General features: G+C 41.2%; 1 pseudogene; it reads right to left on the bottom strand.

Annotated features, from left to right (window-relative positions):
- Positions 1-7,852: 7,852 nt before the first annotated feature.
- Positions 7,853-7,970, bottom strand: LOC124554462 (annotated as a pseudogene).
- Positions 7,971-12,949: the final 4,979 nt, after the last annotated feature.

Genomic DNA, 12,949 nt, shown 5'->3' with positions numbered 1-12,949 from the left:
AGAGTAGCAGCACTATTGCTGTTGCTTTGATAAAACGGCTTTGCGAATAATGACCTGCTCACCTTGTCCAGACCCACGTTGACTGTCTGCAAATATAATGCACACTGATGCCTGTGATTCAAACCTATACCTACGTCTTCGTACCAGTACCGACGCCTAACCGAAAATAATGACACTAACACTATTAACAAAGCAAATCCTACAGCGCTCAATCTGAACTTTATTCCTCTCAAGTTGTGTATCCTGACTGTAATAGTCTTCCGTATGGACCGGCTCAAGTATCGAAAGTTTAACTGTAACCACGCTGTATATTACAGAATCAGTTTGTACCCATCAACGAACTCATCCTTGTCAAACCTGCCAATAGAAGTGGATGAAGGACGAGTGTATAATGTCACGACTTCTACTTTCATGGGCAAAGAACTACTGGAAATTTTCGGCGCTTTTCCTAACAGCCAGACTTCGTATATCAATCAAGTACTTTCTTGCATTGATTTCATTACACTGGTTCAAAAAATGGTTCAAATTGCTCTGAGTACTATGGGATCTGAGGTCATCAGTCCCCTAGAACTTAGAACTACTTAAACCTAACTAACCTAAGGTCATCACACACACATGCCCGAGGCAGGATTCGAACCTGAGACCATAGCGGTCGTGCGGTTCCAGACTGAAGTGCCTAGAACCGCTCGGCCACAGCGGCCGGCGAGATACTGGTGCTGAATTTAAAATTTCGGTACAAAAACGGAAAGACAACTTTCATCACCAGACCCATAATAGGTTACAAAGACTGATCACAAATTCTTAGCATTAGTATACCAATAATCCTAGTAACACATTAAACTTTTAATCTTGCAGGATGCGGTGACGTTGAACGTCTGAATCATTCAGCCGAATTTCGTAATGGTCTCTTGAAATCTCACTATTTTTCCATGAGCTGTGATGCTGGGTTCCCGGTTATTTACGCACGCAGCTCGTGGTCAGCGTTGGTCTCTCTTGATCACGGGATTCCGGGTACGATCCCCGGTCGGGTTGGGGATTTTTCTTTGCCAGGGGACAGGGTATTTGTGTTGTCATCATATCATCATCATTCGTGATAGTGGCTAGATTGGAATGTGTAAAAGTTGGACTGTGGAAAAATTGGGAATTGTACGGGCGCTGATGACCGCGCAGTTGAGCGCTCCACCAACAAACATCATCATCTGGTTATTTAATTATTAATCCGACGTCAAATTTTAAACTTACCTTTTTCTTGTTATGCCTCGCTTCCAATAAAACCGTGATGTTAGTGCTTAGGGAAAAAACCGAGATAAAACAAGTTCTTTAAAACAGTATTAACAGTACTACTTTCTGACAGATTAAAACTATCTGCAGGAACCCACCTTGAATCTGGAACATTGCCTACCATGGGCCATGTTCTTACCTGCTGAGATATTCAGGCAAAACTCACCATTTTTTTCTATTTTCAAAGATTTCATTCATTCTGTTACGTCGAAACAGTTACGAGCATCTCTGTCAGTTGATTTTCAAACGGTGGTGCCCACAGGTAAGAACTTTTCGTCTGAAATGAAACAGCCCCAATATTACTTCGATTTTTCCAGCAACCAAATGTTTCTGACCATCATAAACATTGTGCTGTTGCATGGCTGTTTTCTCAAGAGTTACGCCAAACTACTGGGTGTAACGCAGAGGATAACTGAGAAATGAGGGAACCTTATCGCTGCAGAGAGTAATGGCTGGCGATGAAACACCACGTACGTGCCGTTATCAGATGCTTTTGAGAACACGAAAGCGCCACAGGTCATGGATCTAAACAAACGCTGCACGCCCGTGCAGAATCATATGGCTAGCTGCAGGGCGATTTTCATGCTTTATGCGTCCTCACTAACACAGCATGAAACATACAAACAGTCGCGAAAACCTATTCACTCACCGAGTAAACTTTTCCACACACACACACACACACACACACACACACACACACACACACCACACTCATTTAGATTTGTTCTGAGCACATATATAATTAATAAGACATATAGTGGTTGGCTGTCAACTTGGTTAAAATCCTCTTGATTATAATTTCATGCCACAGTATTAGAGTAACGTACTGGTCGGAAACGTGAAGCAGTCAACCGTCTAAATCGGAGCGACCATGCAGCTGTTTTTCTGAAAGCCTGGTTCTGAACTAACAGGGTGGCACAGATTTATCGCACAAGTCCTTCACCTCGCAAACACGCCCACCACGGACGCATCCTTTGGCGGGACTAGCCCCCATTCTACGCCCAATACTTTCCAATCATACCTGCCCATGTTAGGCTAAATTTTTCTGCCTGACTCATGTAGTACTGTCACCGTCAGAGGGTGGTACGGGACTACAAGTCCCACCGCCACACCTCTAAAGTGAATTGCAGTGACACAGTCACTGCCCTGTGGAAATTTACTGCCTCACCAACACAGTTAGACCGTAATAGACCGGTGATGCTATATTGTAACATATCACCAAAAAAAAAAAAAAAAAAAAAAAAAAAAAAAACCCTCGCAAACAGTGCGTCCGAGCGTTTTTCAGAACACTATGCTTCGAGAAAACCTTCACGTATGATGTGTATGACCAATTTCATATTGCCCGGTGTATGCTGTAAAAATTAGGTATGGGAAACTTGAAAATTTCAAACGGAAAGGTTGTACAAAATTAATATGGGTGAACTGACATCTCAAAATTGGTGATACTGAATAGCGCTTTAAATACTGAATATTCTACGTGTGGGAATTTTTCTGCCATGTTGTCGATTCGATTACATTGTTAAAACAGACTGACACCAGAGAGTTGAAATGGAGCTGTCTTGTTTGCCATGACGATTTTCAGGAAGTTTTGGCCGTAAATGTGAAAGAAGTTGCTAATTTGATAAATGTACCCAGCCTCTGTAATATCGATGTAATCACAGTCTTTGTTCGAGACCACAGATGTTGGTCAGAGAGCTTAGCTTTGCTTTGTCAGAGTAAGTCAGAGACTGGCAGTAGCAGAATGTGTTGGACAGTCTTGCATTGTACTTGATTTAATAAGGATGAAAGCTGGCCTGCTATGTAGTGGAGGCAGCGTTATTTAAAAAGGATTTTGTAGTTTTGAAGAAAGTTATTGAACAAATAAGATTATATTAATGGAAGAATGATAAAAGCCAACTTTTAAGGTAATACAGTTTTTTGTTTTTGTATTTGTAACTGTGCAGCTGCTCATTGTTAGAACATTGCGTTTAGTCGAAGTTTGCCGTAGAAATTTTGCAAGGGAGGCAGTTGTACACAGGAGAGTTATTAAGAAACAGGCTGCTAAGTTGTCTAGGCATGCGAACTTTATGAAAAGGTGTATTATTGTTGTCGTGTAGTGAAGCACAGTTAAACTTGGTGACTCTCTTCCCATTTATCAGTCATTAAGATTAGTTCCCCATTTTCGTTTACGTTCATCACTATGTTTGCACACTCGCATTGAACATCATGAGTTGTGTACTGAGAAGCGTTTATGAAAACTGATAATTTACCGTCTTGCGTTGCACATCGCAAGTACAAGAAATGAAATTTGATTTTTGACAGTCAGATCATTAATCCTAACAGGGACAAGATGTAGAGCAGACGAGGAATCCGTGCGCACAGGTAAGCCAATAAATTTAATTGCCATCAAAGTTCATGTCCACTGAAAGGCACAGTGATTGGCAGAATGTATTTGTGAAAATAATATCAGAATCATTTTAGTTGCTTAATACCAGTAAAGGATGTCAGTAGAGTGCTATCTTGTGAATTTTAAGCAGTTTTCTGAGAAAGTCAGATGCATTAATATTTGTATTCATTTGCTGTGGAATTACAGTAACAGTTCTCGTACAGTGACTGTTTGCAAAACTAAAGATTAAGATTAGCAGTATTCAGAAGCAAGATTTTAAACTGAGTCATTTTGTTTTGGAGACATATGGGTCATGTAAATCTCATTGGAAGCGGATTCCTTTCTCGCAGACGAATTGCTTGACGTACCCTCTAGTCTGGATTTGCATCGCTTAGCGTGAGTCCACATACTTTTCTGTTCAAAAATAAACTTTTACATAGTTCTGTTGCCCTGCACAGAGGCTTACATATTTCGATATCAAAAATAAGCTTTCTTGACGCTTACGAAAAAGAGTTGAAAGTCAGAAGAAACTCTAAGAGTTAAACAAGCCTTGAATTTAAAAAAAAAAAAGCTTTTTTTAAGAAATTAAGTGGTTTTTAGCATTGGAGCTAGAAAAATTTACTTTGCTTTTCCTACTCTAAATAAAGAACCTTTTTCGATGTTCATAGTAAAAAATTATAACTGTTAGCTTCTGCCCCCTTATCTGAGTGGTCAGCGTGTGTAAGTGTCATGCAGCGGTCCCAGGTTCGATTCCAGGCCGGGTTAGAGACTTTTTCTGCTCGGGTACTGGATGTTGTGTTTTCCTCTTCATCATTTCATCATCATCGACACGCACGTCGCCCAGTGTAGCGTCAACTGAAAGGACCTGCAACTCGGCGACCGAACTTCCATAAGTGGGAACTCTCGGCCATGAAAGACATACTGTCATTCCATTTCCTCTTTTTTTGTTTAATTGTTTCCTACAAATTTTGTAAGTGTTTAACAAATAAAACACAAACCCCTTTTACTGTGTAAGTTCTCACAATGCTTAAGATACCGAGTTATATTACGGGGGGGGCAGGATTCAAAACTCCGTCTGGATATCTAGAGCAAGATTTCCGGAGCGTCACTCAATCATTTAAGGCGCGTGCGGAGATGATTCATCTGAAAGTGTGCCGTTGGTTCCATACGCCATCCTGGCCCAACCGTACATTGTCTCCCATTACTGGTGTGATTGACCCATTTCCTTAATGACCAAGAATACTTTCAGTGAAAACATTTTGTAATCAACGAACTCGGTGGGGGCTGCGGAGGATGGGAGACAGACTTTTACGAAGCTCCACAGTTTATTTATTTACTGTTTTGTTGACTGAGCAAAAGTAGACGAAATGACGAACTGAATTCAAGTACCGCTTTCAGGTGCACTGAAAGTTCATGGTACAAGAAGCATTAGGAGACACAATGAATAAATCGATGACGATAGGAAAAAGACTTTACATGAACTTATGTGCTTTCCTTTCATGATTCACTCAGTTTCAGTTGCTTTTATTGAAGAGTAGATATGTATGTGTATGCAGCTAGACAAAGTTTTTAGCGTCACTCCTCTTCATTGATGAAGACTCGTTTGATGGGTGTGGCATAAACTATGTACAGAGTTTTCACCTGTGCTCTGGAATACCAACTTTTCGCAGACTTTGTATCGCGGCGTCGGCAGTGATTGAATGTCAGTAATTTGACAGGCCTTATAGAAGACAATGCAGTGGAACGTAGTTTTCTTTCAGGACACCTGAACGTACAAACTAGATTGAACTTCCAGCAGAACACACAGTTTGTCGTGTTTGAGGGCGTGCATTTGGCAGTTCAATGAGTCATCTGGAAGATGCTTGACTGAATGGAAGTTTACTTGAGGTAGCTTCCCTTGAATTAAACTTGTGGGTGCATCTGAAATGTTCGGCGAATAGTGAGGCAGTTTCAGATAAGCATAATATACCGTTATATCGCACCGTTTACTTATAGAAACGAATACTTAATAAGATATGAAATATATCGCTCGAAATGTGTTCGTTTTACCGGCTCTCTTAGAGTATACACCAGAGTTCAATAAAAGCTACCCAAAACAATAATTTGCACAAGCAAATATATAGTGACATTGTAATGACTGATTAACCATTAGGTGCAATTAGTTATAAGTTCCTTGTTAGAAACTCAGTCACCTTAAATTTGCGTTACATATTCACAGAAGATGAAAAAATGAAATTTCGTCTGCCTAGGGTCTCCAGGAGGCCTTCTCGTGGCGTTTAGGCAGGACGTCGTCTCAGATTTTTCTTGTAAGCTGATTGTACATAGCTATTGCTTGGTGGTGAGCACAACAATCCTGGAGGTACATAGTGCTGCCCGACGATCACCTGAGCTCCTGAAGAAAGAGATACTAGGATTTAACATCCAGTTGACCTTGATGTCATTAGAGTCGAATGACAAGTTCGGTTTGGGGCAGAAAATCAGCCACGTTCTTTTCAAAGGCAGTGTCCTAGTATTTTCCTCAGTTGCCGATTTAATGAACCACAGAAAATTGACACCTGGATGGCGAGACAGAGGTTTGAGCGACAGTCCCCCCCGAATGTGAGTCCAGTGTCTTACTATTACGCCTCTTCGCTCGGTTTGCACTTTAAGCTGGATTCCAGGCCTTCTTTAAACCTCGACCTATGATTCTGAGAATTCTTAACGGTACGAAAGCTGGCATGTTGCATTAGATATTCTCATTAAATCAAAGATGACCTAGATACGGTTTTGGAGAACCCACAGCCACACGGTTTCTAAGCGGATCTATGAAGTAACAAAAGTTATCGGGAGGGCAGTAACGAGTCAGTTGTCTGCCACGAGAAACTTGTTACGCGAACTTTTACGCCAGTAAAGCAGACATATCCGTCATTATTCAAAGAAGAACCTCTCCGCCCCATGTGAGGGGCATTGGTTTTCAGAAATATGGTATGTGGAAGTTCCTGAAACAGGGGCAGCACCAGAACTTTAAAGCTTCCTTGATATTATGGTTGCTGTTCATATTGGGCTGAATAAGTAGAAGCCAAGATCATCGTAGTTGCTGCTTGTTCTCAGTGCGACTCAACAGTATGCGTTGGTAAACTGCGATCACCGAAGGAGTGTATGTGGCCCTCACTTTAGGCAGAAAATGGAACTAATGCAAAGACATTGCAATTTGACCGTAACGACATTAACGTGTTCCTTGCAAGTTGAGGCGCTCGTCATTCCTGGTCAACTAACACAGGCACGTGTCACCATGTGTCCCTAGTCCCACTAGCCGCATACATAGTCAATCCAGCGACGCAGACAACTTGTAATGTGATTACGAAGAGGAAAGCAGCAAAGAATTTCTCTGCTTACACAATGACATGCCTCATGCCTCTCCCACCGTAATTGTACTCTTACTTGTGAGAGAGATCGCATACGCGTTGTTTGCTTTGCAGGACGGGGAAATGTACACTGGAGAAGTCACAAAGCTCATTGTTGAGCCTTAAAACGTTATAACACAAAGGAACACCGAGTACACGGAATCTCCAGAGAGATATTCGATAACTAAGCATTACTCTAAAATGTTTTTAGAGGTAACACTTAAACCAAGGGAGTGTATCATCTGGTAAAGTACCTCAGTAAAAGTGCCGATATTCTGTCTCTCAAAATTCATTAATGTTTTATCGCCGTGGAAAGTAGCCATGAGATTATCAGTACCAGAGTACACATGCTGGTTTCAGTATTTATTTGTGATAGACGGGTGCTACTTATTTCGGATTAAACGGTTCACACTGAGATATTAAGTGATTTTGAGTAGAATTTACATCAGTTTGGATAAATTGGATAATTCATGTGGTTATAAAAATAGTAATAGCGTCTGTAAGAATGTCGATGCGTGTTTAATAAATCGTTCACGCTGGAGTATCGCACAAACATGCACAGACCGGAGGACGTAGTAGTAGGCATCCCTGGCGTAGAGAAGCAACTAAAAACTAAACTCCTCCCGCACAGGCCATGAATGCCCAAAGGTACCGACCGACCGCCGCGTCATCAGTCCACAGGCGTCACTGGATGCGGATATGGATGGGCTTGTGGACAGCACGCCGCTCTCCCAGCCGTATTCCAGTTTCCGAGACCGGAGCCGCTACTTCTCAATCAAGTAACTCCGCAGTTTTGCTTCACAAGGGCTGAGTGCATCTCGCTTGCCAACAGCGCTCGGCAGACCGAATGGTCACCCATCCAAGTGCTAGCCCAGCCCAACAGCGCTTAACTTCGGTGATCTGACGGGAAACGGTGTTACCACTGCGGCAAGGCCGTTAGTACAGAGAAGCAACTGAAAGAGTTGAAAACAAATAGATCGTCAGGTATGCATGGAACACCAGTTAGGCTTTACAGAGAGTAAGCTGCAGCACTGGCCACTTACTTAACTTAGATTTATCGCGAATCTCTCGCCCAGCTCAAAGTCTCAAACAAATGAAAAAAACCTAGGTGGCTCTAGTATATCGGAAAGGTAAAAGAACAGACCCTCATAATTACATAATATTTTTAACATCTGTTTGTTCCAGAATACTTCAACACATTCTTAGTTCGAATATTATAAATTTCCTTGAGACATAATATCTTGTGTCCACAGATCGTCAGTATTTAGAAAGCCTCGCTCGTGCGAAACTCAGCTTGTCCTTTTCTCAGATGACATCCTGTGAACCACGTGAGTAGGGCAACAGGTAGTTCCATATTCCTAGATTGCCGGAAAGTATTTGACTTTGTGCCCCGACGCAAACTGTTAACGAGGGTACAAACGTATGGAATAGGCTCCCTGATATGTGAGTGGCTCGAATACTTTTCAAGGGATAGAATCCAGTAAGTAGTTCTCGACGGCAGGTGTTCATCAAAGATAAGGGCATCGTCAGGAGTGCTCAAGGATGTGTGACAGGGCCGTTCTTATTGACGTCGCAGTCGGCGACTGTTTGCTGATGATGCTGTGGTCTACGGGATATGGAACTACCTGTTGCCCTACTTGCGTGGTTCACAGGATGTCATCTGAGAAAAGGAAAAGCTGAGTTTCGCACGAGCGAGGCTTTCTAAATCCTGACGATCTGTGGACACAAGATTTTATGTCTCAAGGAAATTTATAATATTCGAACTAAGAATGTGTTGAAGTATTCTGGAACAAACAGATGTTAAAAATATTATGTAATTGTGAGGGTCTGTTCTTGTCGTTGAGTGACTGTAGAAAGATACCAGATGCCTTAGTTAAAATTTCTAATTGGTGTAATAAATGGTAGCTTGCTCTGAATGTAGAAAAATGTAAATTAATACAGACGAGTAGGAAAAACAATCCTGTAATGTTCGAATACAGCATTAGTAGTGTGTTTCTTGATACAGTCGCGTCAATTAAATATCTAGACGTGACGTTGCAAAGCGGTATGAAATGGATAGAGTACGCATGGACGGTGGTAGGGAAGGCAAGTGATCGACGTCGGTTTGTTGGAAGAATTCTAGGAAAGTATAGCTCATCTATAAATGAGATAGCCTATAGAACACTAGTGTCACCCATTCTTGAGTACTGCTACAGCGTGTGTAATCCCCATCAGATCGGATTAAAGGAAGACATTGAAAGAATTCAAAGGCATGCTGCTAGATTTGTTAACGGTAGGTTCGATCAGCACACGAGTATTATGGAGATGCTTCGTGAACTCAAATGGGAATTGCTGAAGGCATGACGGCTTTCTTTTCGCGAGGATCTATTGCGAAACGGCATTTGAGACTGACTGCAGAACGATTCTACTGTCACCAATGTCAATTTCGCGTAACTACCACGGAGATAAGATAAGAGAAATTAAGGCTCGTACGGAGGTATATAGAAGGTCATTTTTCCCTTACTTCATTTGCGAGTGGAACAGGAAACGAAATGGCTAATACCGGTACGAGGTACCATCCGCCATGCACTTCAAATGGCTCTGAGCACTATGGGACTTAACTTCTGAGGTCATCAGTCCCCTAGAACTTAGAACTACTTAAACCTAAGTAACCTAAGGACATCACACACATCCATGCCCGAGGCAGGATTCGAACCTGCGACCGTAGCGGTCGGGTGGTTCCAGACTTTAGCGCCTAGAACCGCTCGGCCACTCCCGCCATGCACTACACGGTGGCTTGCAGAGTATGTATGTAGAGGTAGATGTATATGACATCTTCTTACACTTTCCAGTCGTTTAACGGCTCTTGACAGACTAAACTTATCATCACACTGAGCTTTCCATTCATGCATCGTAAGATCTCACATGCTTTCAGCATTCAGTCGTGTACAGATATTACATTCGCAAAGTTTCTTTCATAAAATAACAAGTAATAATTCAGCGATTAACCTCAGCCTGAGCTAATGTTAGCCACAGATAAGATAGTGTGCACATCGCTATCTACCTTCTTATTTTCTTCCTTCGATAAGGGAAGAGAAAATTTATGAATAATCAGTCTTGCATTGTCTGTCTTGATTAATAGTCCGTAGAGTGTATGACATGAGTACTGATCCACTGTCAGCAGAAACATGCGCAAATGAACGTGAGATGCTATTATGTAACTTATTTACAGAGCGGTTTCTTTGGCTATTATAATAAGATAAAAGGGTTATCATACCGTATTGTAAAGGTGTATTTAGTAATGTATCATTATTTCTTGCCAAACACTAATACATTTAAAGTAGAGATCCCAAACGATGCATCCTGCCTCGACTCCACAGTCCAAACAAAATATATATGAGGGAAGAATTCAACAGGAAACAGAAGACCACTTCGAAAATAATCCGTAGAGAAAAAAGAGGTTATCAGAACAACAGACTGAAAGAGATAGAAAAGGATTTCAACAAAAACAACTCTAGAAGTTTTTACAGAACATTTAAAGGAAATATCACAGGATATCAATCACCGAGTTTATGCTTCAAAAGATAAGACGGAACACTGGAGACAACCCGAAAAATAACTGTGAAACATTAGCGCAATACTTTGACACACTACTGAACTGCGATAAACCGTTGCAGATCCTACAGTTCGAGAAGCCGGAACCCAGTCTCGATTCCAAACCGCCAACACAAGAGGGAATCGTGAAAATAATAAAATCACTGAAAAATGACAGAGCACCTGGAGAAGACAGACTGATTGCGGAAATCTGGAAATTAGACCACGAACGCATCACATCCAAAATACACAGAACAATCAAAAACATCTGGGAAACAGAAAACGTTCCAGAGGAATGGAAGTCAGCGATAATAAACCCCCTCCACAAGAAAGGAGATAAAACAGACCCTAATAACTACAGAGGAAGTTCACAACTGCCTGTAACGTACAAAAGTCTATCAAAACCCCTGTTAAATCGACTAGAGCCTCAAACAGATCCACAGACAGGAGAATGCCAAGAAGGGTGCAGAAAGGAAGATCATGCAGTGAACTTATCTGATGCCTGAGTACTGTATCGACAACAAGAAAGTCCAGGAACACCACAATAATATTCGTCGACTTCAAAAAAGTCTACGTCTCCACAGACAGAGAAACACTCTTCACCATATTGGAAGAAATTAAGATGGACAGCAAAACCAGAAAGCTAATCCAGGAAACATTAACAAATACAACATCCAAAGTGAATTTGTGGAAGAGATCTCGGAACCATTCGAAATCAAGACAGGAGTGAGGCAGAAAGATGGACTGTCACCCATTCTATTTAACCCGATTCGGGACAAAGGAGTCAATGGGATAAGGATGGAGAGACACAAGGATAGAACCGTAAAAATAAAATGTCCGGCCTTTGTCGGTGATATGACCATTATAACAAATAATAGAAAAGAATCCAAGGAAGCTCTAGAGGCGCTAAAGGAAATCTCAGCCAAAACAGGACTACAAACCTCAGATGAAAAAACGCAATACATGGACACAAAATCCATAGACAGACACCCACCGGTAACAAAGTATGGAAAGGTAACGCAAGTAGATAGTTTCAAATACCTGGGAGAGATTATACAAAAAGCAGAACTAAACGCAACGTCCAACGAAGAAAGGGTCACAAAACTACAAAAAGCATACAAATGTACATGGAACCATTACAAAAAAAGAAGTATTTCCATCAATGCCAAATTAAGACACTGCAGTACAGTAGTTTTACCAGAGACCTTGTAATGTCTCAGAAACAACAGTAATCGATGGAAGAACGAAAATTAACGAGGTGGAAAAACAAAGAGAGGAAAATACTGAGAATGGTCTACGGAGCAGTTCAGAAAGAAGGGATCTGGATAAAGAGACCAACAAAAGAACTATGCGAATAAACAGAGACCATTACAAACAACATCAGGGAAAGAAAGGAAAAGGTCTACAGACACATACAGAGGAGGAACGAAAATAGGTTGACCAAGAAAATTTTTAACTTAGTGATAACTACTACAGTGAAAACCAACTGGGTAAAGGAAATCATGGAAGACCTCAACGAAACGAATATCTCCACAGAAGACATGACAGACAAGGAAAAATACGGAGAAAAAAAATAAAAAAGAAATTTCAGCAAACGCTCAAAGAGAAGAAAACAGGAAAGAAATGGACAGAAGAGAGGAAAAAGACACACAAGTGAATATATGAGAGGTTTTTGGGAAGAAAAAAGAAAGACAAAAAAATGCCATGAAAATTGGTTGTTCAAAAAATGGCTCTGAGCACTATGGGACTTAACATCTGGGATCATCAGTCCCCTAGACTTAGAACTACTTAAGAAAATTGGTTGTGTTTCAGCGCTCTCCTTAACAGATAATTAACGTTAACAATATACGATTTGCCTCTCCCGGGGCGCCCAGGTCGTAACTAAAACAGCTATGGTGGGTCTGCGCGTCTAAGGGTAAGGGATCTCAGGTGTCTCTCTGCAACCTTAACCACTTTCTGTTATTACGGTGTTCTACACATTCCACTTTCGTGTTTTTATTCTGGTCGTTGCTTCCGGGTGTTGCTACTTTCACAAATTTCTCTGCGGAAACTGAGTATATGTTCTCGTATGGTAATAAATGTTGGACAATATAACATCCACAAAGGGTGTGGTTGGAGGGAATGAAAATATGATTGAGAAAAAAAATGCATTGAGCCTCTTCGTCAAATAGGGAAAGGAACGGGGTGTCAGAAGAAATTAGTGAAGACAGATCGTTGCTAGAGCTGATGGAAGAGATGAAATTTACATGTTTTGACACTGACCAGATACGTAATCGCTTTTAAAGGAAATATTTTACTCTTCGTAGAGGACAAAACGTGTTCAACATTTGTGACAAAATTAAAAGTA

This window comes from Schistocerca americana, chromosome 1, assembly GCF_021461395.2.
Source record: "Schistocerca americana isolate TAMUIC-IGC-003095 chromosome 1, iqSchAmer2.1, whole genome shotgun sequence".
Classification (NCBI taxonomy): domain Eukaryota; kingdom Metazoa; phylum Arthropoda; class Insecta; order Orthoptera; family Acrididae; genus Schistocerca; species Schistocerca americana.
This window is presented reverse-complemented; position numbering and strand designations above follow the sequence as displayed.